Source organism: Bos taurus, chromosome 10 (genome assembly GCF_002263795.3).
Source record: "Bos taurus isolate L1 Dominette 01449 registration number 42190680 breed Hereford chromosome 10, ARS-UCD2.0, whole genome shotgun sequence".
NCBI lineage: Eukaryota > Metazoa > Chordata > Mammalia > Artiodactyla > Bovidae > Bos > Bos taurus.
In genome coordinates, this window is record NC_037337.1 from 60127033 (window position 1) to 60152994 (window position 25962).

The window sequence follows — 25962 nt, forward strand, 5'->3', positions numbered from 1 at the left end:
TGGGAAATGTAGCCATTTGGGAAGATTCTGGAGAGATAGCAGGAAGAACGTTGACCATTGCCCAGCAATGACTATGTGACAAGTACTGGGTTTTGTGTTATTTATTCTTGTTCTGTCATTGCACATGCAATTTGCTCATGCACTTATACTTCATATTCATTTATTATTTGTTTAGTGAATATCTCATTTGATCTAGACAGATTAAGAAGGTTTTACTTTTCCTCATTTTATAAGCAGAGTTTAAGGCATCACTGACTCGATGGACGCGAGTCTGGGTGAACTCCGGGAGTTGGTGATGGACAGGGAGGTCTGGCGTGCTGTGATTCATGGGGTCGCAAAGAGTCGGACACGACTGAGCGACTGAACTGAACTGAACTGAAGGCAGTTAAGTATTTTCACAACAACATATGGTTTATAACTCGGTGATTCCCTTGTTTTGCTATGTAGGTTTGTAAACCTACAGATCGTCTTTCAAAGAGATTCTTCAATGGGTTCAAGATGGCTTCTTGTCTACACATAGCAGGTGTATTGTTTATAGAGTCAAGGTATAATTTGTTCTGATTTTCTTTCCTTTTGTATTGTGTATGTCCGAATTGTAGTATTAGGCCAGAGACACTTCCCTGACACCAAGTTTTGGTTTGCTACTTCAGTCAGCTGAATCTTCCTTTCTAGGCATTAAAAAAGTGAACAAGCAAAGAAAGAGAATAGCTCAAAACTCTTGTAATGGCTAAATTCCAGGGTACCTGTTACCTCTTAGTCTGTTTCACTGTGGTGTTGTTTTAGTTGCTAAGTTGTGTCCAACTATTTGCGACCCTGTGAACTGTAACCTACCAGACTCCTCTGTCCACGGGATTTCCTAGGCAAGAATGCTACAGTGGGTTGCCATGTCCTCCTCCAGGGGATCTTCCCAACCCAGGGATTGAACCCATATCTCCTGCATTGGCAGGTGGATTCTTTACAACTGAGCTACCAGCGAAGCCCCCTGTTTTGTTGTAACAAGATTTCAATCAATACAAAGTGGCTGACATTCCTGTTCCAGTCTCTTTCTCAATAGCAGAGCCTGCTGTTTTCCCCTTTCCTTGTAGAAACCTCGCATCTGCATGTCTGTTGTTTCCCAGCATATGACCAGGGGTCTCAGGAGCAAAAGTCACATTTTGTTCATCTTTCTGTGTTTCACAAAGTGCCTATCAGAGAGAGTATCTACATTTTTTGAATGAGAAAATCTTCGTTAAATGCATTTCTTCCAACTGTAGATTTCTACCTATGGATCAGTGCATTCCACTTGATGTATAGGTGATTATTCTGTTTGGTAAAGAATCTGCCTGCCCGTGCAGGAGACATGAGAGACATGGGTTCGATCCCTGGGTTGGGAAGATCCCCTGGAGGAGGGCGAGGCAAACTACTCCATTATTCTTGCCTGGAAAATTCCATGGACAGAGGAGCCTGGTGGGCTACAGTCCATGGGATTGCAAAGAGTCAGACACAGCTGAGCACACATGCAACCTGCTTACTTAAAACAGTAGTTTTCCAGCTCTCAGCTGTCTTGGTAGTAAAGCTAGACGTATTCATAGGTTCTAAGAAATATACTGCTATTCTTTTCAGAAAAACTGTGTGGATTTAGAATCTTAAGTATGAAGAATTCCATCTCTTTCTTATGAGGAAATGTGTGTGAAGTTGGAGGACTAACCAAGAGAGTGGGTAAATGAGGAAAGAAAAACTTTTCTCTCAAGTGCTCAGGCATTTAATCAAAATTCTTTTAACATAATTCACCGGATTGTTGTGAGGACCAATCAGGGCAATCATTGAGAAAGTTCTTTGGAAACTCTAGATTACAGACATGAAGGTCATTTGTAAAAAGTAAGGTTTTAAAGCAAAATAAGGCCTTCAAAAAACACAGAACTTTTGATGTATGTGTATATCAATGTACATGCTGACCGGTGAATATTAAAGATAAAACTGTGTTCAGGTAATATTATCTAAGGGGAATAACATAACACATACCATTTTAATCATTTTAAGTATATTGTTCAGTGACATTAGTGGCATTAAAAATTCTGTATAATCATCACTATCTCCAGAATTTGTTCATCATCCCAATCTCTATACACCGTAAACAATAACTCCCCATTCTTTCCTTCCCCCAGCCCCTGTAACCTCTTTTTTTTTTTTTAAACTTATTTTAGGTACATCATATAAGTGAAATCATATAATATTTGTCCTTTTGTATCTGGCTTATTTCATTTAGTGTGTATTTTCAAGGTTTATCCATGTTGTAGCATGTATCAGAATTTCATTCCTTTTTAAGAATGAATGATATTCCATTGTATATTTATACATTTTACTTATCTCTTTATCCATTGACAGACATTTGGATTGTTTCTATCTTTTGGCTATTGTGAATAATGCTGCTGTGAACATTGGTGTACAGGTATCTGTTTGAGTCCCTGTCTTGAATTCTTTTGGTTATATGTACCTAGAAGAGGAAAAAAACAGAACATTTAAACCCTTATTTTGCCTGTTACTTCGAGCACAGTTACACTTTTTTTGGTTGTCCAGAGAAAGTGTAGAACCTCTGTTGGTGCCCTAAAGAGTGGGCACCTGCTTTATTCACCTTCAACGTGCTCTAGGCCTCTATCCTTTCTCCTTGCTGCCTCCTCATCCTTCCCTTAATTTGATGCTTCAAGATGCAGCTACGGAGGATTCTGAAATCTGACTCATCACTACTGGTCTGTGGTGAAGTCTATTTAAATTAGGTCTGCCAACTGGTACTACTTTGGGGACTGATAAGGTGGACTGAGAGAAGTTAAGGGCACAATATAAGGGGAAGTTTAATAGAAATGGAAAGTGTCCTATAGAGCAGCGGTCCACAACCTTTTTTGGTACCAGGGACTGGTTGCACAGAAGACATTTTTTTCTTGGGGGCGGGACTGGATGGTTTACGTGGTAAAAGTAAGTGATGGGGGTGCTGCAGATGAAGCTTCACCTGCTCACCTGCTGCTCACCCTCCTGCTTGGGGACCCCTGATATAGAGAACTATGCTTGACAGAGTTCAGCTTTAATTCAGTTATGAATAAATTACTGTCTGCTGAGCACTGTTAAAATACAGCAGAGAAGGAGATAAGAGCTAATGTTCTGGAGGGGGATGCAGACATATTTACTAAGCAGCAAACAACTATATGTTATTACTATCCATTTGTTTAGTCAGCATTCATTAACACCTACTATGCATGGTTCTAGGCCTGGGTATACATCAGTGAACAAGACAAAGTCCCTGCTCTCCTGAAGCTGACCTTCTGGAGGAAGAAAGTGGACAAGACAAGAAAATACACAGTATTTTTCCTGTGGAGAAAAATAAAGGAAGATAAGGGATAGGAATTGATTGGGTGTGTGTGCTGTTTTAGGTAGGTTGACCAGAACAGGCCTCTGGGAGTCAGTGACTTTGACCACAGATCTAAATGAAAAGAAGAAACTCAAGGGGAGATGTGGGTGATGAGAGCCTGGCAGAGGAATAGTGGCAACTCCTGTAAGCTTATATTCCAAAGATGGATACAGAATTTTGGGACTTAAATTGATGGGACAAATAAATTTGATGCTCTGTGATTTTAAGGACATAATCCTTAATAGAATATTGAGAATCCTTAAAAGAATATTCAGTGGCAAGATACTTGCATTTTTAAACGAATGTTTCAAAGTAAGTAATCAGTGCTAGAAATCTCTCTCTCTCTCTCTCTCTCTCACACACACACACACACACACACACACACAAGCATGCATTATGAGAGCTTCTGTGCACGGGGTAAACATGAGGCAGGTGTTCGTGGTTTTGGTGTAGGCGTGGAAGCCCTTCTATACTTTCTCCTCCCATTAAGATTCCTCATTCTGTCAGTGTCATTGGTTAGTAAAAAATACTGTAACTTAAATCAGTTCAGACTAGGTAGAATAGGAATAATTAGAGTGTTTTAGACCAGTTTAGATCTCTTAGAAGCATTTAACAAAAATATGCTTAGTAAGCTGAAAAAAGACACCTCTAGTCTTGAAATTACAGGAAGGATGACAAAAATGTTAGAAACTTTTGGGCAAATGGAAAAAAAATCACAACATGTAGCTCCTTAACGTTGACTCTCTCCTTTACAATATAAAACCGTGTGTGTGTGTGTGTGTGTGTGTGTGTGTATGTATGTGTATGAGGGGTCTTGCAAAACAAAAAGCACAATTCTTATAGTCCTACCTTAAGCAATGTATAAGCTGGGAGGGAAGATAGCAGACATGAGAGGGGAAGGGCTGGTGGACAGGACCAAACCTAAACCTAGTCTCTGGCATTGCCTATGAGGGAGGGACCACAGGTGCTGGGAAGACAGAAAAGGCTGGAAGTGAGGAGGGAGGATGTGATCTGGTCCTTTAAGGACAAGTTGGGAAAGGTCTCCCCAAAGGAGAGGATGGCCTGAGCGAAGATACCAAGTGAGGACTGTGCAGTTGATGTTTAGATACAGGAAAGGGGTTCCCATGGACTAGGGCAGAGCCTCTCTGGCTTGGAGATGATAGGAATAACTGGAAAAATCAATAGAAAGCCAAGGAGAAAAAAAGAGCTCTGTGCTTTCCTTCTTTTGTAAGTTGCTTTTCGACTCATTAATTTATCTGATTATGGGGAAAAATCATCACTTGCTCCTTCATCTGTGTGCTGCTAGTGGGGGCAACCGTAGATCTCAAGATATTCCATGTAAAAAAAATAATCACTGTTTTCTAAGAACTACATTTTCATTGGTTGACTGAAAATTTAAGTAGTACAAAAGGGTAAGAACCAGTGAAACATTTCTCCCAGGGCCCACCAGGTCTTATTATTAATATACTACTGATTATTATTATAGTATTAATGATATAAATATTATTAATATATTAATAACTATCTTCACTGGTAGTTATTATTTCTTCTTGCTCAGCTTTCTTGCTATCATCCATTCAGTCAACAATTATTTATTGAATGCCTATCACGGACATTGGTGATACAACAGTGAACAAAAGTCCCTGCTCTCAAGAAGCTTATATTTTAGTTGAAAGAAACAGTAAGCAGCAAGTGTATTTAAAATATTTTTACTAAATGGGATTATCCTATACATACTCTTTTGCAACTTGTTATTTTCACATGACAGTACATCTTGGACATCTTTCCCTGTCAGTCTGAAAAGGCCTACTTCTTTTGTTGATAACAACTAATAATTATTGAGCATCTGTGAAGAAAGCTGAGTGCCAAAGAATTGATGCTTTGGAACTGTGGTGTTGGAGAAGACTCTTGAGAGTCCCTTGGACTGCAAGGAGATTCAACCAGTCCATTCTGAAGGAGATCAGCCCTGGGATTTCTTTGGAAGGAATGATGCTAAAGCTGAAACTCCAGTACTTTGGCCACCTCATGCAAAGAGTTGACTCATTGGAAAAGACTCTGATGCTGGGAGGGATTGGGGGCAGGAGGAGAAGGGGACGACAGAGGATGAGATGGCTGGATGGCATCACTGACTCGATGGACGTGAGTCTGAGTGAACTCTGGGAGTTGGTGATGGATAGGGAAGCCTGGTGTGCTGCAATTCATGGGGTCGTAAAGAGTCGGACATGACTGAGCGACTGAACTGAACTGACTATGCTCCAAGCACTGTCTTATTCACAACAATCCTCTATTGTAAATACTATAATTATCACTTTTTTATGGAGGAGAAGCTGAGGCCCAGAGAGGTTTGAGAACTTTCTCAGAGTCACTAATGGAGCCAGATCTGAACCCAGACCATCTGATTCTTCACTCCAGTTCGACCCCCTCCTGATGGCTGTGTAGTACTCCTTTCTATGAATGTAAAAGTCGGCTTAAAGCTCAACATTCAGAAAACTAAGATCATGGCATCCGGTCCCATCACTTCATGGCAAACAGAGGGGGAAACAGTGGACACAGTGGCTGACTTTATTTTTCTGGGCTCCAAAATCACTGCAGATGGTGATTGCAGCCATGAAATTAAAAGACTCTTACTCCTTGAAAGGAAAGTTATGACCAACCTAGACAGCATATTAAAAAGCAGAGACATTACTTTGCCAACAAAGGTCCGTCTAGTCAAGGTTATGGTTTTTCCAGTGGTCATGTATGGATGTGAGAATTGGACTATAAAGAAAGCTGAGTGCTGAAGAATTGATGCTTTTGAACTGTGGTGTTGGAGAAGACTCTTGAGAGTCCCTTGGACTGCAAGAAAGTCCAACCAGTCCATCCTAAAGGAGATCAGTCCTGGGTGTTCATTGGAAGGACTGATGTTGAAGCTGAAACTCCAATACTTTGGCCACCTGATGTGAAAAGCTGACTCATTTAAAAAGACCCCGATGCTGGGAAAGATTGAGGGCAGGAGGAGAAGGGGATGACAGAGGATGAGATGGTTGGATGCCATCACTGACTCAATGGACATGGGTTTTGGGTGGACTCTGGGAGTTGATGATGGACAGGGAGGCCTGGCGTGCTGCCATTCATGGTGTCGCAAAGAGTCAGACACGACTGAGCGACTGAACTGAACTGAACCTCTGCTTACTTAGCCAGTTTCCTATACTTAAGCCATTTTTAGATTTTTTGCCATCACAGCACTGTAACATTTTTATAGTATGTTTGCACATATTTGTGATCATCTTATAAGGTAAATTCCTGAGAGAGGGAAACATACACATTTCTATATTTGACAGGCATTAATTTCCCTTTAAAATATTTTATCAATTTTTATCTCCATTAACAATGTAGGAGAAGGTGTAGATTTCCTTAAATATCCTTCAACAAAGGTAACTACCAGACTTGTAATAGTTGTCAATGTGACAGGTAAAAAATGGTATAGAGGTTATACTTAAATTTTTTTTTAATTCAAAGGAGTTTTTCATTATAAATATTTAAAAGAAATGATTGCTTCTTCATATAGACTGTTCTTGGTCCTTTTTCTCATGTAAGGAAGGGAGCCATCACTCTTGATTCAAGAAATTCAGTTCAGCTGCTCAGTCATGTCCAACTCTGGACTGCAGCATGGATCCCATGGACTGCAGCATGCCAGGCCTCCCTATCCATCACCAACTCCCCAAGCTTGCTCAAACTCATGTCCATCGAGTCGGTGATGCCATCCAACCATCTCATTCTCTGTTGTCTCCTTCTCCTCCTGCCTTCAATCTTTCCCAGCATCAGGGTCTTTTCAAATGAGTCAGCTCTTCACATCAGGTGGCCAAAGTATTGGAGTTTCAGCTTTAGCATCAGTCCTTCCAGTGAATATTCAGGACTGATTCCTTTAGGATGGACTGGTTTTTCCTTCTGGAAGTCCAACAGACTCTTGAGTGTCTTCTCCCACACTGCAATTCAAAAGCATCAATTCTTTGGCATTCAGCTTTCTTTATGATCCAAATCTCACATCCATAATGACTACTGGAAAAACCATAGCTTTGACTAAATGGACCTTTGTTGGCAAAGTAATGTCTCTGCTTTTTAATATGCTGTCTATGGTGGTCATAGCTTTTCCAAGGAGCAAGTGTCTTTTAATTTCATGGCTGCAGTCACTATCTGCAGTGATTCTGGAGCCCAAGAAAATAAAGTCTGTCACTGTTCCCCATCTATTTGCCATGAAGTGCTGGGACCAAATGCCACGATCTTCATTTTTGGAATGTTGAGTTTGAAGCCAGCTTTTTCACTCTCCTCTTTCACTTTTATCAGGAGGCTCTTCAGTTCCTCTTCGTTTTCTGCCATAAGGGTGGTTCATCTGCATATCTGAGGTTATTGATATTTCTCCTGGCAATCTTGATTCCAGCTTGTGCTTCATCCAGCTTGACATTTCACATGATGTACTCAGCGTATAATTTAAACAAGCAGGGTGACAATATACAGCCTTGATGTACTCCTTTCCTGATTTGGAACCAGTCTGTTCCATATACAGTTCTTACTGTTGCTTCTTGACCTGCATACACATTTCTCAGGAGGCAGGTAAGATGATCTGGTATTCCCACCTCTTTAAGAATTTTCCACAGTTTGTTGTGATCCATACAGTCAAAGGCTTTGGCATAGTCAATAAAGCATATGTTTTTCTGGAACTCTCTTGCTTTTTCGATGATCCAGTGGATGTTTTTTAAATATAGCTTGAACATGTGGAAATTCTTGGTTCACGTACTATTGGAGCCTGGCATGGAGAATTTTGAGCATTACTTTGCTAACGTGTGAGATGAATGCAATTGTGCGGTAGTTTAAACATTCTTTGGCATTACCTTTCTTTAGGATTGGAATGAAAACTGACTTTTTCCAATCCCGTGGCCACTGTTGAGTTGTCCAAATTTTCTGGCATATTGAGTGTAGCACTTTCATAACATCATCTTTTAGGATATGAAATAGCTCAACTGGAATTCTGTCACCTCCACTATGTTTGTAGTGATTCTTCCTAAGGCCTATTTGACTCTAGACGGCAGGATATCTGGCTCTAGGTGAGTGATCACACCATCGTGGTTATCCATGTCATTAAGATCTTTTTTGTATAGTTCTTCCGTGTATTCTTGCCACCTCTTCTTAATATCTTCTGCTTCTGTTAGGTCCATACTGTTTCTGTCCATGATTGTACCCATCTTTGCATAAAATGTTCCCTTGCTATCTCTAATTTTCTTGAAGCGATCTCTAGTATTTCCCATTCTGTTATTTTCCGCTATTTCTTTGCACTGATCACTGAGGAATTCTTTCTTTTCTCTTCCTTGCTATTCTTTGGAACTCTGCATTCAAATGAGTATATCTTTCCTTTTCTCCTTTGCCTTTTACTTCTCTTCTTTTCTCAGCTATTTGTAAGGCCTCCTATAGACAACCATTTTGCCTTTTTGCATTTCTTTTTCATGGGGATGGTCTTGATCATTGCCTCCTGTACAGTGTCATGAACCTCTGTTCATAGTTCTTCACGCACTCATGCACATCTAATTGCTTGAATCTATTGGTCACTTCCACCATATAAATGTAAGGGATTTGATTTAGGTCATACCTAAATGTCCTAGTGGTTTTCCCTGCTTTCTTCAATTTAAGTCTGAATTTAGCAATAAGGAGCTCATGCTTTGAGGCACAGTCAGCTCCCGGTCTTGTTTTTGCTGACTGTATAGAGCTTCTCCATCTTCGACTGCAAAGAATATAATTAATCTGATTTCTGTGTTGACCATCTGGTGATGTCCATGTGTAGAGTCTTCTCTTGTGTTGTTGGAAGAGGGTGTTTGCTGTGACCAGTGCGTTCTCTTGGCAAAACTCTATTAGCCTTGCCCTGTTTCATTTTGTACTCCAAGGCCAAACTTGTCTGTTACTTGAGATATGTCTGGATTTCCTACTTTTGCATTCCAGTCCCCTGTGATGAAAAGGACATATTTTTGGGGTGTTAGTTCTAGAAGGTCGTGTAGGTCTTCATAGAACCATTCAACTTCAGTTTCTTCAGGCTTAGTTGTTGGGGCATAGACTTGGAATACTGTGATATTGAATGGTTTGTGTTGGAAATGAACAGAGATCATTCTGTCATTTTTGAGATTGCACCCAAGTACTGCATTTTGGACTCTTTTGTTGACTATGATGGCTACTCCATTTCTTCTAAGGGATTCTTGCCCACAGTAGTAGATATAATGGTCTCTGAATTAAATTCGCCCATGCCAGTCCATTTTAGTTCACTGATTCCTAAAATGTCGATGTTCACTCTTGCCATTTCTTATTTGACCACTTCCAATCTACCTTGATTCATGAACCTAACATTCCAGGTTCCTATGAAGTATTGTTCTTTACAGCATTGGACTTTACTTCCATAGCTGGGTGTTATTTTTGCTTTTGGTTCATCTCTCCATTCTTTCTGGAGTTGTTTCTTCAGTAGCATATTGGGCACCTACTGACCTGGGAAGTTCGTCTTTCCATGTTATATCTTTTTGCCTTTTCATACTGTTCATGGGGTTCTCAAGGCAAGATATTGAAGTGGTTTGCCATTCCCTCCTCCAGTGGACCACGTTTTGTCAGAACTGTCCACCATGACCTGTGCATCTTGGGTTGCCCTACATGGCATGTCTTTTAGTTTCATTGAGTTAGACAGTTCTTTGATCCATGTGATCAGTTTGGTTAGTTTTCTCTGATTGTGGTTTTTATTCTGTTTCCGTTGATTCAAGAAATCTCTCCTTTCTTTGTGACTGTGGAGCACTGGCATGGAAAGGCCCTCCCTTCTCTCTGATCTGGCTTTCAGTGGAAAGTTGAGGGCTCAGTGTCATGTTGTTTGAGAAGAGAGTTGACACAGGGGATCAACTTGCTCTGGTTAGAGAGAGATGATTAAAATATATTTGGCTTCAGTCCTTAACTGCAAATCTGTTGTAACTTCTGGAAACCCCATCAATGGCTTTAGATATATTGAAAAGTAGCCCTAATCCTTTCAAAATAGACATGGACCAAAATATTTTGTTTTTATCTAATCCCATGTTAAAAACCAGAACACTCTTAAGAAAAAAAAGCACAACAACCAGAACCTTCTCTAAGCAATTCTAAACTAAGAAGTTTAAATCTGTTTCCATGTGCATTTGTTCTTCAGCATCCTTAGGGTTAATGGTTTGCTTCCTCTGAGCTGAAATTAAGGATGTTGGGGGAAAAAGAAGTCCTTGCTCTGCATGTTACATGTTGCTTGAATGTGCTTAGCTTTCATCCATAAGAGAGTTGAAGTTCCCTTCTAATGATTTTTAAAAAAAACTGACATTGCTAATTCCTTCAACTCTGGCAAAAACAGGTAGGAACTAACTCCAAAGATATTTACTTATCTCCCTCAGTTGAGGGTTGATAAAAGTTTGATAATTCGAAGCCATGGTGACCCCTTTCCTTATCTGCTTATGTTCTTCTGAACTCTTGATTCATACAGAAAAAGCAATCCTGGGGAAGCCAGCCTCTAGGGAGCTCCCTTTTGTTTTTCCAAGATTAACCAGTTCTGCCCTGGGAGTAGTAACAGGCAACTCTTCCAGGAGAAACTCTTCTGGGCTTTTGGTATGTTGCCAAGGACCGTTTTTTGCTCCCTCTGTGCTTCACTGGTAGTGAGGCTGCTTCCCTGCAACTCCTTCCTCCTTTTCTGATGAGATGCTACTTCTGATCTACCCTCGAGCAGCTTCCGGTAGTGGTAAGCGGCCAAGAGTGTTTTTCCGGGAGTTGATCTCAGATTTTCAAGAATGTCCCCTAGAGACCCAGTTTGTTTTCTATGTAATTACTAGAGCTTTCAGAATAGCCTGGCTTTTCTCATTGTTCTCACTGATATGGTCACGGAATGGGTACCTGTTTGATCTTGCTGCATTGCTGGGAAATCTCCCTTTTGTGGGGAGAGGCTTAGGTCCAGGCTGAGGTGAGTCTGGGGAGCACTGAAGGGTTGCTGGGACCAAGAGAGAGTTAGCTCTGCCTCCTTTGGTGCTTTTTGTTTCTCTTCTCTGGGTTACTCTTTTGTTTTTATTTTCTGTGTGTTGAAGTTTAGCAAACAGTCATTTTTCTCCTCTCATTAAAGAATAATTTTGGGGGGAAGTTAGTTGGATTTGGAAAATAGGACATTTTCTTTTTTTCCTTTGAAGTTCAAATGTTGATTCTGTTAGCATCATCTATTACATGGCTAGTGGAGAAGCGTCAGTGCAGCATTTTTTCTTGGTTTCTGGATACTTGTCACTTCCTTTGACCACAGTTGGTTTTAGATTTTTTTTTCCCCCAGAGGGCTCATAACTGATGCACCTATTCAAGATATTGTTCATTTTATGATCAATTCTTCCTTTGGACATAAACAGTTTGTCACTAAAGTCTCCCTCTAAGGCATAAGGGGTAGATACGTTTCTAGTACTGAGATTTCTCTGAACAGAGAAATGGATTCTTCTAGTTGTTTTGTTGATAGACATGAGGGAGTCTCATTTTCTTAGTTAACAATGAGCTGTTTTGAAGAAAAAAGAGATGAGTGAGAAACATTAAATAGAAGCTGAAAACTTATCATAAGGAGGTGAGGAGATAGGGTATCATGTATGGGATTACCAACACCTGTGTTCAAGACCAGCCACCTTACCTGTGTCGTTCCCTGCCTGCCTTTACAGCGGAATGTAAATTCAGAGGGATTTTGAGACCTATATTTGTCTGTCTTGTGTTTTTATATTGTTTCATCATCATGATGCATCTTTTAAAAATGAGGAGCCAAGTGATTTTTTTGTGTTGTTGGAGGATTTTTTTATGCTCAGAAGGATTTTATTTTTTTCTTACATGATACATTAGAAATTTTCATTTAGTAGGAAAAAGAAACTTAACCTATTGTTTCAAATAAGAAACTGTTACTGTCCTTGAAATAAAACTTCTTAATGTATGTATACTAGATGGTTACAGAGCATGTATAGGAATCAGATGCTAGTATTTGCTTTCAGGATTTCTCAAGAGATGTCAAGGAAAATACTGTAACCTCAAAATGCTCCATGTTTGTAGCGCATGCCTCAAGTCTTACTTCTTGGCAATATTGACAAATAATATTCTAATTAAATGTTAAATATAAACACTAAGTATTAATCATTGTATTTTTGGAAACTGTCCTTCCTTAATTTGAGGCCACCTTTTTCTTTTCTCCCCTTCTTCACTCAGTGTTAGTTTGCTGAGCACCTGCCTACCCTCCACCAGCCTGTGCTGGATGCCCTGAAGAAGAGGGTGTAGGAGGAAAACTACAGCATTTTGTTTCCGTGTATCTTTCTCAGAACCTTCTTTTGATGTTGGGTGTTCCCTAGGACCTTGTCCTCGTCCTCTCCCTGACTCATCCTCACCCGCTGGCCTCTCCTCACTTCTCTTCGTTCTTCTTTCTGAATGAGATCATTCATCCCCCATGACTTCAGTGCTTCCTTATATGTTGATGATTCCAAGTCTACAAATCGGTCTCTTCTCTTTTGTGCTGAGGATATTTTCAGTGATCAAGAGGCGTTTCAAGCCTAGTGTGCTCAAAGTGAACTTAACTATTGCCGCACCTCAATTCCTGCTCCTGCTCCCCTACCTTCTCCTTTCACTGCTCTGTTGTCATTTTCATTAGTTATCCTCTCTTGTCCTGAGCCAAAAGCTCAGAAGTCATCCCAGATTCTTTCTTGTTTTGCGCCCCAGCATATGGACCATTTTTAACATTTGTCAACTTGAACTGCAGACACATTTCTAGAATCCAACTCCATTGCCTGTTGTCATTATCCCCCATCTCTTGCCATTCCTGTTCTTGGCTGTGAGAGTAAAACCTTCCTAAAAACTCTGTCAGCTTGCACTCACACAGAGGGACATGAGGAAGCAATGACAGTGAACAAAGGAGCCTAGATTCTAAGCATACCTTTCTGCAGAGAGAACACTTCTGCCTCCCCAATACCTGAGGATCTATCAGGATCTTGACTGTAACAATGTCCTGTGTCAGTTCATCTATCAAATGGGAGAACAACAGTTCCTGCCCATAATATTTTGGTGAGGATTAAATGAGAGGTTACATTTAACAAGTGCTTAGCATGAGGCTAGGTACTTAGTAGATGGGAGTGATGATGCTGACAATGATGACTTCTTTCAGACTCCATCTCTTACCTATCTTGCCAGCCCCCTCACACCACACTCCTCCATGCTCCCTGTAATCTGGTTCCATGACTGTCACTGCTCCCTTTCACAATACTTGGTCTTTCCACTTGCTGTTCTTTTTGCCTGTACTTACCTTGTTTTATTGAGCAAACTCAGGACTTGACTGGGAATTACCATGTGTGAGATCATAGCTGACTCTGCAAAGCAGGCTTGGTGACTCCCTTTCCTCTGTCTCCATGGTTCTCAGTCCCTTCTTCTGACATAGACCTGCAATATTGAACTTTCTATGTTTATGATCTCATCTACCCCAGACTCCTGGCTTTTGAAGAAATGATCCTTGCCTCCCTCTACCCAGCCCAAGTTTGATGTAGAACAGGTGTCTGATAAGTGTTGGATGACTGAATGTCAGTAGAGATACTCTCAAATTTGATAGGAGGTTTTCTACATATATAGAGTTAAGGATATAGTTAAGAAAAATTAAAGTAATAGCTTTCCTTTCTTGAGTGTTTAACTTTGTATCAAGAGGCACTGTGCTAATTTTTTTTTTTTTTTTTACAGGCATGACCTCAGTTTGTTAAATGATCCCATGAGTTAGCTGATTGTCTCTGTTTACAGATGAGAAAACCAGGGCTTAGAATGGAGGGGAACTTGCTGGAAGGAGAGAACTAACAGGATCAAACCTGGTCCTCTGGCTCTAGGCTAATGGAGAAGGGGAAAGAAGAAGGGGAAAGAAGAAGCCGGGGGAGGCATGTTTGATAGAGAAAGGGCAGGATGAGGAAAAGGTTTTGAAAATGCACAAGAGAGGCAGTGAGAGCAGATGAGGAAAGGATGAGAAAGGAAAGAGAAAAGGAAACTGTTGGAAAATAAGCAGGACATAAACAAGAGGAAAAAGGAAGCAGGGTTCCCACCACTTTAGTATTCTGTGGCTGGGTAACAGCTGCACGCCTAACAGAATATAAACAGACTTCAGTGTCGACATAATAACTCACAACACCATCAATCTGATATATATTATATGGGAAATAAAATACTTTATTGTTGAGGCATGGTAATTAGATATAATTGGTAGGCAGTTTATACATTTGGCTGTGCTAACCATCACTTTGACAAACACATACACAGACTGGCTTAAATTTTTTTACTTTTATTTTTTCCCAGTATCTTTGCTCTGCAAGCACTATGGGTGCTGGCAGTTGTCACTGACACCAAATATGATGAGAACATTATCTGTACCTCCTACTCTCACTTCATAGTCAAAGCTGCACACATGTAGGACTGAGGCCTGGGCTTATTCTTTACTTTATCCATCGTTGTTCTAACCTCCCAAGGCTGAGATTTCCCTTTTGGACCAAAAATATCCCTTCCCTGGAGTCTCAGAGATGTGCTCCCTCCCTGACCCCATCCCTTAGAGGCCCAGAGCAGGGGGAATATTCTTGGGCTGATAGGCAGTGTTGCCAGCATATATGATTGCAAGGCTACCATGTCCAGAGGTGGGAGGACTCGCTGAAGCTTTGCTTTTGAGCTTCTGGGAACCTAGGGCCAGAGGGAGAATAGGGGCAGGGGCAGGACCAGAGAAGGTGGACAGCAGAGGAGGAAAGAAGGGGCTAACTCCCTAATCCTGCCATCCCACTTCCCATCCTTAGGCCCCCACTATTGCTCAAGTTGGAGAAGGCAGTGGCACCCCACTCCAGCACTCTTGCCTGGAAAATCTCATGGACGGAGGAGCCTGGTGGGCCGCAGTCCATGGGGTCGCTAAGAGTTGGACAAGACTCAGCGACTTCACTTTCACTTTTCCCTTTCATGCATTGGAGAAGGAAATGGCAACCGACTCCAGTGTTCTTGCCTGGAGAATCCCAGGGACGGGGGAGCCTTGTGGGCTGCCGTCTATGGGGTTGCACAGAGTTGGACACGACTGAAGCGACTTAGCAGCAGCAGCAGCAGCATTGCTCAAGCAGAGGGGTTCTCCCGCTCACCTAAGCCTCAGCCCTCCCCTCTCTCTTGGTGGATTAGTCTTCAGAAAGGAGGTGGGTTGGGTTAGAAGGCAAGTGGCTTAGTGAGAAAATGAAAGAGAAGGAAACAGGGAAAGGAAACTGAGAGAGTGAAAGCAGAGAAAAGGGGAGGGAGTAGGAGGAGAGAAGACAGATGGGGAGGAAGGAAGGAGGGGGAGGGATCACATTTTTATGGAGTGAGCTGTATATTCTCGCTACAGCCCTGGGAGGAAGGCATTATTTCTTCTTTTTTACAGATTCGGAGAGTGAGTCTTAGGAAGGGTAAGTGACCTGGTCAAAGTGACGCTAGATAGAAAGTGGCTGAGCTCGGATTGGGGTCTGCTCTCCAGAAAGTGTCTCCTGTTCAGGACATGCCTCCCAAGAGGAAGAGGAGGCAGAGCTGGGGAGAGAGGGAGGCAAGAACAGAATGGAGACCGGAGAACAGACGGGTGGGGGGGCTAGAGACCTCACAGGGGTGAGGGCTGAGTCGGGCTCCTTGAAGCTCTCTGGGGTCTTGTTGCTGAGTCCTGACAACTGGAGAGGATGCACTGCTCAAAGGATGTAGAGGATCCTCCTCGGGCACACCCCTGTTCCTCCCTTGACCCTGAGATGAAGCCAGGCTGAGGGTGCTCCCTGGCAGCACTCTGGCGAGAAAGGAGAGCGGCCAGGAATCTGCTTGCCCTACTCTCCTGGCTTCAGCTGCTCCTCCTGTCCCTTCTCCAACTGCTCCACCCCTTCCTTTCCCCTTTCTTTTCCAGTCTCCTCTGATTCCTTTGTCTTGCTATCCCCTTTCCTCATATTTTCATTCTCTCTTCCCACTGGTTTTATTCCCTCAATTTATCGCTATGGCCCTGGATCCCCACTGTAAATACATCTTCTCTTTAAAGCCTCATTACCCAGTTGCAGTTACCTCCTTTGCTGCAGAATGTCTTACAGGAGTTACACTTACTGTCCTCATTTTATCCTAATGTTTATTTAGACATTTTGACAGAGGAAGTTCAGAGGACTGCCTTCAAGATAGCTATATAATGAGCTTCCTTTTCCCATTGACCTGTCCAGGTATGTTCTGAGGCTTAGACAGCTTACCTGCCCTGGATTCTGTAATGCTGGTGGAAAAAGCAGGAATCCAAGGTCAGTTTCTTTGACTCCAAAAGACAAGCTTGCAGCTACCACATCCTGCTGCCCCTTGAGCAGATCAGCTGGCCCTGCCCTTGGTGGCCTGTTGGTGAGTTCATTATGGCCAGGGTGGGTCATTTGTCCTGTATACTTTAGACCATAAGTCAACAGCATACCAAAAACAGATCTACATTTCTGGGGCAGAGTAATATAGCTCAGGAGACAGATGATCTAGACAGATGAACCACAATTTATTAATTGAAAATGTACAATGTAACTGTCAGGAGGACCAGAATGTTCACTTCAGCATGCATGGCTAGTGTATTCTTTCCCTGTAGGCAGACTTCTGTGGGAAAGCAAGTTATTATCAGCAGGTTGCTTGGTGATTGTGGAATTGGAGCAAGGGGAATTAACTATAATAACCTGATTGTTGAATGGCCTCCGATCTTTAAAGAGAAACTCCATTTTAATCCTTTACTTAAAGTGTTGAGTCACCTGTACCCTAGTGTACCCATTTTAATTGTAAAGGACGGACCTCTGTGAGGAATCATAATATGACCCGTACGCCCCCTTATGCAGACAGCTGCTTGAGTAGCATCTCCAACTTGGATGTCTTTTTATGGCCCTTAATCTCAAGGTATCTGAAATCAACTTCTTATTTTCCCTAAACAAACTGGAATTTTCTTTTGACTTTGCCATTTTTTTTCTATTAGAAGAATTAAATTTTCTGACCAAGATTCAAAACCTGAACTTGAAATTAAAAAAAAAAGAAATCAAATTCTTCATGCAAGCATCACTCTCAATCTTTTCCAAAAGAGTACTCACATAAATGAATTAATATAGGTAAAGTGCCTAGCTATTATTTGGGTTACATTTCTCTCTCTTCCTACTTTCCCCAGACCTGTCTTTATTATAAAAATCCAGCAAGACTTTGACACATGAAAACCACCATCTTAACCCCTTGCATGAGATGAAGGCAAGGGTAAGATAAAACCTATTCAGCGACTTACCTTCTTCCACTTCTTCTGCTTTGGGTGATTTCAAAAAAGGAACAATGTTTTTATGTAAATAATGTTTGCTTTAACACTTGTAAATGGTTGAATTTCAAAATCCTAAACTATATTTTATTTTAGCAAATCCTTCTTTATCACTTTTTTTTTTTTTTTCAGTCTATTTCCTTAGACTCTCACTGATCTGAAAGTTCAGTAGAAGATGGCTTTTTCTTTTCTCTAACATCAGTGAGTGTCAGCTGGGGTATTTTGGTGAATTGATAAATATAAGACAATAAAAGAACTAAATTTTACTTCCTCAAATTTACACTAGGATCTGATATATTACTATGAATACTCCATTAGATCTATCTGGGTTGCTGTTATTATAAAGAAAAGATTAGACTGGAGGAAACGTGGACTTGAAATCTTAATTTTTGTTATAACCACATGTTTTAGAGGGTAAAAACACTTGGATAAGATCATTAATAAGGAACAATTTTCACAAACCTCAGAGAAGTGTTTAATTCATACAACAGTGATTATATTATCACTCTGCATTAAATATGAAATAGAGCATATTTTCTACAAAGGCAAAAATGACTAAATTAAAAAAGATTCATTATATTAAAAAGTTTTAAAGATATTTTGGAAGGTGTTATTAGAGAAATTAAAAGCATTGAAATAATTGTAAGGCTTAAAGGTAATTTTAGAAAGGATATGGTTTTGCTTTATGCTTAATTGTCTGGGGATTTTAAAATGAAAAGTGCTTGTAGGAAGGTCTAAAATAAGAGATGGAAGGGGTTACATGGATATTTTCTCTTTAGTTACCTTTGTATTGCACAAATATATATTAAGTTCATCCTGTGTACTGGCTATCTGTTAGTGCTAATCCCTCAAAGCAATCTAGCAAACCAAGAAGGAGAAAGGAAGAAAATGTTGGCCAGTGGCCAGTACTCCTAATAACTTCCTGAGAGATTAAATTTCTTCTTCTAGCCTGCATTCTCATTGGCACCTGTCAGGGTGGAGAGTCCCTTTTGCCATCCTGCTTAAAGAACTGTTCTTCCTTTTACCTGCTCGAGGGACTCTGAGCTCGTGAAAACAGAATATGTTAACTTAGTCTCCAGAGAGTTTTCAAGCCCTAACAAGTTGACTTAGAACTTTCTGATGAGCCTTAAAACCCATTGGCCAGATGGGGCCATCAGATCGAGGTGTCATTGTCACTGAATCCATTCATCCTTTCCTATGTCCACATTTTGTATCTGTTGTGAAATTTTGTTGGAACAAAAATAGCTCCTCATGGATAAAAACCTACTTTTGTCCATGTTTTTCTCACAGAAAGTCTTTTCCTCAAAAAAAAAAAAAAATCCTTTTTGTGCATCTTCTTTTAGAGTCAGGGTGCTTCCTCTTGCCCTTCTCCTCCCAGAGATTTGCAAATTTCCTTCTCCTTTCTCATGCTATTCAGTTTGCCTGCAACACTCTTCCTATTGCTAACCAAACACTTCTCATTCTTTGAGGTTCTTCCTAGGTTGGAGGTGGGGTTACACAGGAGAATAGAAACCAGCCAGAGAGAGAGTGGCCAAGAAAGCCACAAAGTTCCCAGTTTGGGAGAATCTAAAACTGTCTTGAACTTGGAGTTGGGGTCTAGGAAGAGAGAGTTGCTAAAAGGAAAATGCCTTTAGTATCAGGAAGCTCTTACTTCATTCCTCATAGAAACTGAGAAATTCATTCTTTCATTTAGCAGACATTTATTGAGCACTGCTGCATGCCAGTCATGCATTTAATACGGAAGATACAACTATGGTCTGGACAGATCAGTTCTCTGCCCCACTGGAGTTTGTAGACTAAGGGAAAAACAGCTAATGTGATAGGCAAATAAATTCTAGAATTATAGGGGCTCTGAGATGATAAGTTCTTGATTCTATGGGAGCACATAGGAAGTGGTCTATCTCTGATTTGGGGAGCCAGGGGAGAACTCCTATAAGTGCTTAGGAGTGCAGTTTGAGTTGATATTGAAAAGATAGGTACAAATTAGTCAGGTGTAAGGATTGACCATGGGTATTAGATTATGACTGACAGAGGAAAGAACATGAATCATGGCCCTCAAATGGAAAAAGCTGAGTTGAGTGTTTCTGTAGTATAGACATGAGAGGGTGTGAGGAGGAATGGGGACTGTAAGGAGAGTGATGAGAAATCAGAGTAGAAAGACTAGCAGGGTCCAGGTTGCAGAGGGGCCACGGAATCACGTGGAATTTGATCTTTTTATTTTTTTAAGGCCAATAGGAGGTGATTAAAAGGTTTTAAGTAGGTGTGTGACATAATGCTGTTTAACTTTTATCAATATCACTCTGGCTTCAGTGAGGACCCAAGTCTATGGGTGGTCAGGGCTGGAACAGGGAAACCTATTAATGAAGGAATGCAGGGGAAAGCAGTAACCGGTCAGCCCGCCTGTCCTGGAGGCGTCTGCTGCCTAGGGCTGGGGCACAGTGAGGGGAGGGGAGGATTGTTTTAGGCAGCCTTGTAGCAGTTCGTAGAAGGCATTGGAAGAGGAACAGAAGAGTTATTGATGGGTCATATTGGAGGACCTCTCTTGGCTTCTCACAGCATCCAGCAGTAGTAACCTCATCTTCATGTTGGATTCATCAATATTAGTGACTTGTTCCTGGAAAAGCAGTGGGTCTTAGAAAGTGTTAATGGCCCTACATGTCAGGGACACCTTGCGGTGGGTGTTATTCCCTCAGCACTGCTGAGGCTATGGCTTTTCCTGGCTGTAGTGAATGGGAACTTATAAATCTAGGTGCACAACAGGGAGAAATGCTGATGGTTCAGGCTTTTTAGATTCTAGAAATTGATAGTGGAGAAATAGGTGTTGATGAAATTCCTCTGCATCCTCCTTTCTTGTAACTGCTAAGCCATAAGCATTGCTCTTCCTCTTTTCTGGTCTCTAGTTGAGTGACCAGCTTCTTCTTTCGTGGGTGTTTAATGCATCCTGCCACACCACATCTTTGAGCACAAACAAACAAGTCATTTCTCTTGCTAACCTAGGGAATATGAATTCAGAAGCTCTCCTTACTGTCATGTGTTTGCAGAGGTGTCTGAGTTCATGTCCATGGTCTACGGGGCTGACGTTGTTTGCCCTTTATTTATTCGTTCTAAATCCTTAATGGAGTTTGCCATATGAAACAATTGAGACCACATGTAGGGGAAAAAATGAAACATAATATTATTCTGCCCCCTATTTATTTCTAAATAATTTTATTTTTTCTTCCAATTTTATTGAGAAGTAATGGACATATAGTGCTGTGTAAGTTTAAGGTGTATAGCATGACTGGACCTACATCGTGAAATGATTACCAAAATAAGTTTAATGAACACCCATAATTTCATATAGATAAATTATTTTTGTTGTGATGAGAACTCATAGGATTTACCCTCTTAATGACTTTTGTATGTAACATACACTACTGTTACATTGATCATGGTTGCGCTTTACATGCCTAGTACTTATCTTCTGACTGGAAGTTTGTATGTTTTAATCACCTTCATCCAATTCCCCCCCTTCCCACCCCTTGTCTGTGGTAATAACAAATCTGATCTCTTTTTCTATGAGTTTGTTACTTGTTTTTTGAGGTGTAATTAACCTATAACACTATAGTAGTTCCTGGTGCACAACACAGTGATTCAATATTTCTATACAAAGTGATCACCAGGATAAGTCTCGTTACCATCTGTCACCCTGCAGAGATATTATGTTATTAGTACTATGTGCCCCACACAGTGCATCTCATTCTCATGGTTCATTTGTTTAGTCACTGGAAGTTTACACTTCTTAATCTCCCTATTTCACTCGTTCTCCTTCCCCCTGTCTCCCCATCCCTGCAACCACCTGTTTGTTCTCTGTATATGTGTTTCTGTTTTGTTTTATTTATCCATTTGTTTTGTTTTTTAGATTCCACGTATAAGTGAAACCATACAGTGTTTGTCTTTCTGTTCTTTCACTTAGCATAATGCCCTCCAGGTCCATCTGTGTCATCAAAACTGACAAGATTTCTTTTTTTTATGGCTGAACAGTATTTAATTGTTTATATACACCACACCTGTATCCATTCATCTATCAGTGGGTACTTAGGTTGCTTCCATATCTTGGCTATTTGCTTCCATATCTTGGCTATTGTAAATACTACTGTGATGAACATGGGGGTGCTTAATGTCCTTTTGAGTTAGTATTTTTATTTGGAAAAATACCCCAAAGTGAAATTGCTGGATCTTATGGTAGTTCTACTTTTACTTTTTTGAGGAATCTCCATATTGTTTTCCATAGTGCAAGTTCATAAGAAAACTCTTTTCTCTGCATCCTTGCCAACACTTTCTATGTGTCATCATTTTGATAATAGCCATCTGACATGTGTGAAGTGGTATCTCATTGTAGTTTTTAAAAAATTTAGTTGATTTGTAATGTAATTTTTACAGTATCGCAAAGTCCAGTTTTATATATATACACATATACACATTCTTTCTTATATTCTTTTCTGTTATGGTTTATCACAGGATATTGAGTATAGTTCTCTATATGCCTGCCAATGCAGGAGACATAAGAATTGTGGGTTTGATCCCTGAGTTGGGAAGATCCCCTGGAGGAGGGCATGGCAACTCACTCTAGTATTCTTGCCTGGACAATCCTGTGGACAGAGGAGCCTGGCAGGCTACAGTCCATGGGGTCACAGAGAGTTGGACATGACAAGTGGCTTAGCCGGCACACATACTGTAGGATCTTGTTTATCTATTGTGTATATAATAGCTTGCTCTGCTGACTTCAAATTCCCAATCCATCTCTCATCAACTCCCTTCCCCACTGGCAACCACAAGCTTGATTTTTATATCTGTGAGTCTGTTTCTTAGCTAAGTTCATTTGTATCATATTTTAGATTCCACATATACATGGTATTATGTTATTTGTCTTTCTCTTTCTAATTTAGTTAGTATGATACTCTCTGGATCCATCCATGTTGTGGCAAATGACATTCTTTTTTATGACTGAGTAGTATTCCATTGTATGTATTATGTGTGTGTGTATACACACACACACACACACACACACACACACACACACAGTGCATCTTCTTTATCCATTCATTTTTCAGTGAACATTTAGGTAATTTCCCTATGTCTTGGCTATTGTCAGTGTTGCTGCAATGAACATTGGGGTGCATCTCATTGTAGTTTTGTTTTGTATTACTCTGCTGATTAGTGATGTTGAGCATCTTTCTTATGTATCCATTTGCCATCCATATGTATTTTTTGGAAAAATGTCTCTTTGGGTCTTCTGATCATTTTTTAGTGGGGTTGGGTTTTTTTTTTGATGTTGAGTTGTATGAGTTCTTTTTTTTTTTAATTTTATTTTATTTTTAAACTTTACAATATTGTATTAGTTTTGCCAAATATTGAATCCGCCACAGGTATACATGTGTTCCCCATCCTTAACCCTCCTCCCTCCTCCCTCCCCATACCATCCCAGTGCACCAGCCCCAAGCATCCAGTATCGTGCATCGAACCTGGACTGGCGACTCGTTTCATACATGATATTATACATATTTCAATGCCATTCTCCCAAATCTTCCCACCCTCTCCCTCTCCCACAGAGTCCATAAGTTCTTTGTATATTTTGGATGTTAACTCCTTATCAGATGTATCATTTGCAAATATCTTCCCAAATGCAGTAGGTGGCCTTTTTGTTTTGTTGATAGTTTCCTTCACTGTGCAAGTATTTTAGTTTGATGTAGTCCCATTTTTCTTATGTTTTTCTTGCTTACTTCATACATATACTTTTATATATTATGTAGCACATATACATTGGAGAAGGCAATGGCAACCCACTCCAGTGTTCTTGCCTGGAGAATCCCAGGGATGGTGGAGCCTGGTGGGCTGCCGTCTATGGGGTCACACAGAGTCGGACACAACTAAAGTGACTTAGCAGCAGCAACACATATACACACACACACACATATATGTACACCACACACACATACTTTTTCAGATTCTTTCCCCTGATAGGTAGGTTATTACATAATATTGAGTATAGTTCCTTGTGCTATACAGTAGGTTCTTGTCGGCTACCTGTTTTATACAGAGTGTGTATATCTTGGAGAAGAAAATATTCTTGCCTGGAGAATCCCATGGACTGAGGAGCCTGGTCCACAGGGTCGCAGAGAGTTGGACACAACTGAGCATTTGTGTCTGTTAACCCCACCTCCCAATATATCCGTTTCACTACCCCCTCTCCCATTTGGCAATCATAAGTTTGTTTGCTCTCTTTGTGAGTCTCTTTCTTTTTGAAATAAGATCATTTGTGTCTTTTAAAATTTTAGATTCTATGTGGAAATAATGTTTGTATGATTTTTGTCTTTGGCTTACTTTACTTAGTACGTGGTACTCTTTAGGTACATCCATGTTGCTGCATATGGGCATTATTTCATTCTTTCTTATGGCTGAGTAATATTCCATACACACACACATGCACATCACATCTTTATTCATTCATCTGTCAATGGACATTTGGTTTGCTTTCATGTCTTGACTATTGTAAATAGTGCTGCAGTGAACATTGGGGTGCATGTATCTTTTTGAATTATGCCCAGGAGTTGGATTGCAGGATCATAGGGTAGCTCTATTTTTAGCTCTTAGATGAACCTCTATATTGTTCTCCATAGTGGAGAGGGTTCCTTTTTCTCCATACCCTCTCTAGCATTTATTATTTATAGACTTTTTGATGATGGCTATTTTGACTAGTGTGAGGTGATACCTCATTGTAATTTTCATTGGCATTTCTCTTATAGTTAGCAATGTTGAGCAGCTTTTCATTTGTCTTTTTAATCACGATGGTGTGATCACTGACCTAGAGCCAGACATCCTGGAATGTGAAGTCAAGTGGGCCTTAGAAAGCATCACTATGAACAAAGCTAGTGGCGGTGATGGAATTCCAGTTGAGCTATTCCAAATCCTGAAAGATGATGCTGTGAAAGTGCGGCACTCAATATGCCAGCAAATTTGGAAAACTCAGCAGTGGCCACAGGACTGGAAAAGGTCAGTTTTCATTCCAATCCCAAAGAAAGGCAATGCCAAAGAATGCTCAAACTACCGCAAATTGCACTCATCTCACACGCTAGTAAAGTAATGCTCAAAATTCTCCAAGCCAGGCTTCAGCAATATGTGAACCGTGAACTTCCAGATGTTCAAGCTAGTTTTAGAAAAGGCAGAGGAACCAGAGATCAAATTGCCAACATCCGCTGGATCATAGAAAAAGCAAGAGAGTTCCAGAAAAACATCTATTTCTGCTTTATTGACTATGCCAAAGCCTTTGACTCTGTGGGTCACAATAAACTGTGGAAAATTCTGAAAGAGATGGGAATACCAGACCACCTGATCTGCCTCTTGAGAAATTTGTACGCAGGTCAGGAAGAAACAGTTAGAATTAGACATGGAACAACAGACTGGTTCCAAATAGGAAAAGGAGTTCGTCAAGGCTGTATATTGTCACCCTGTTTATTTAACTTATATGCAGAGTACATCATGAGAAATGCTGGACTGGAAGAAACACAAGCTGGAATCAAGATTGCCGGGAGAAATATCAATAACCTCAGATATGCAGATGACACCACCCTTATGGCAGAAAGTGAAGAGGAACTCAAAAGCCTCTTGATGAAAGTGAAAGTGGAGAGTGAAAAAGTTGGCTTAAAGCTCAACATTCAGAAAACGAAGATCATGGCATCCGGTCCCATCACTTCATGGGAAATAGATGGGGAAACAGTGAAAACAGTGTCAGACTTTATTTTTCTGGGCTCCAAAATCACTACAGATGGTGACTGCAGCCATGAAATTAAAAGATGCTTACTCCTTGGAAGGAAAGTTATGACCAACCTAGATAGCATATTCAAAAGCAGAGACATTACTTTGCCAACAAAGGTTCGTCTAGTCAAGGCTATGGTTTTTCCAGTGGTCATGTATGGATGTGAGAGTTGGACTGTGAAGAAGGCTGAGCGCCGAAGAATTGATGCTTTTGAACTGTGGTGTTGGAGAAGACTCTTGAGAGTCCCTTGGACTGCAAGGAGATCCAACCAGTCCATTCTGAAGGAGATCAGCCCTGGGATTTCTTTGAAATGAATGATGCTAAAGCTGAAACTCCAGTACTTTGGGCACCTCATGCGAAGAGTTGACTCATTGGAAAAGACTCTGATGCTGGGAGGGATTGGGGGCAGGAGGATAAGGGGACGACAGAGGATGAGATGGCTGGATGGCATCACTGACTCGATGGACG

At 40.7% G+C, this 25962-nt stretch overlaps 1 protein-coding gene across 6 annotated transcripts in view; it reads left to right on the forward strand.

The window, feature by feature from the left end:
• Positions 1-25962, forward strand: part of ATP8B4 (ATPase phospholipid transporting 8B4 (putative)) — a 342280-nt gene that overhangs the window by 36952 nt on the left and 279366 nt on the right. The window contains exons 1-2 of one of the 6 annotated variants that reach the window (XM_015473206.3): positions 15666-15828; positions 16606-16771. The exons of 1 other annotated variant lie outside the window; for it this stretch is intronic. The gene's annotated coding sequence lies outside the window, so the exon portion shown is untranslated. Of the gene's footprint in view, positions 1-11210; positions 11352-15665; positions 15829-16605; positions 16772-25962 lie in introns of those variants that run through there. 4 more of the 6 variants (XM_015473204.3, XM_005211887.5, XM_010809390.4 and 1 more) reach the window with 4 other exon arrangements.